This window comes from Macadamia integrifolia, chromosome 11 (assembly GCF_013358625.1).
Source record: "Macadamia integrifolia cultivar HAES 741 chromosome 11, SCU_Mint_v3, whole genome shotgun sequence".
NCBI classification, from domain to species: domain Eukaryota; kingdom Viridiplantae; phylum Streptophyta; class Magnoliopsida; order Proteales; family Proteaceae; genus Macadamia; species Macadamia integrifolia.
The window spans coordinates 3,109,101-3,110,398 of record NC_056567.1 but is presented as its reverse complement, the minus strand read 5'-3'; positions in this window follow the sequence as shown (position 1 = coordinate 3,110,398).

Genomic DNA, 1,298 nt, shown 5'->3' with positions numbered 1-1,298 from the left:
CTACTAACTTATTGAAAACAGATTCAGGATGAGCTTTGAGAATTTTTTTTTTTTTTTTATAGGTCACTTTTTTATATCACAAGTGGAGTTAATATAGGTAAAAAACATAGAGATACATAGGTATTTAGCATCATAGAAGGTCTAAAATGAGCTGCTCATAGGGGTTAGACTATTTTTAAAGTTTGGTTCTCAAATCAGGGTTTACTTCAGCATATTGCACAAGTTACTCAAGGAACTTGGCCATGGCTATCTTTTAAGATATTTTTCAATACCAATCTTGTCAAGTTTGTAATATCTAGTAGATTTGAGACTGTTAAATTTATAGGTTCGATTTCAGCAAACTCTTTATACGGTTATAGCTCTAGCAATACTATGGATATTGTAAATAACTATATTTTTAGTGTTGTTTGATTTTTTCTTTGGTTATCCCAAAAAAATAAAAATAAATAAATAACGGAAAGTCAGGCTACTTTTGGTCGCAGCAAGTACTTCTTAATTTATTTTAGATTCTCGTTCTTAGACCCCAAGAAGGCGTCCAAAAACAAGGAACATTCTGGGATGCCATTTTATTAATTTTGTGTTCTTGTTTTGGCAGCCTTATGTACCTAAGCCATGATTCGGGAACGTGAAAGAAGATATACATAAGAAATACGAATAATTGCCCAGATGATTTATTGATAACGAAAGGTGCGTTGGATCTCCTCCATGATCAAAGTTGCGAAAACCTTCCTTCAATGGGAAAACATTCCTCAGTGTGTGTACTTGAGCCGTGATTCATGAACATGAGAGAAGGTATACATAAGCAGTATGAATGATTGCCCAGGTGATCTATCGATAACGAAAGGTTCAATCTCCTCCGAGATCAAAGTTGCGAAAACCTTGTTCAATGGGAAAGCAGTCCTCTATGACCATGATCGGTCATGTGATTATTATTAGAAATCGACTTATCTATTTTACTTGCCAAATGGCTGGTCCAAACCGTGTGTTCTCACCTAATAGTTGGAATTATCACATCACCTACTCATGTGGTATGATGAGAATGAATTGAATGTTAAGGCCTTCCTAGGTGGAGTACTCAATAATTGTCTTTCAAAAAATACTAGAGGACCATACAAATGACTTAAAGCCCCAAATTAGATACATGACCAAAAAATCATTCTTCTCATACAATGGCTTGGATTTATTATTATTATTATTATTATTATTTTTTTTTTTTTTTTTTTTTTTTTTGGTAGAACTTTGGAGGTACTACGTTTGTGGTACTAAGAGGTAACCTTGAACCCCTTTGTGATCGTGTT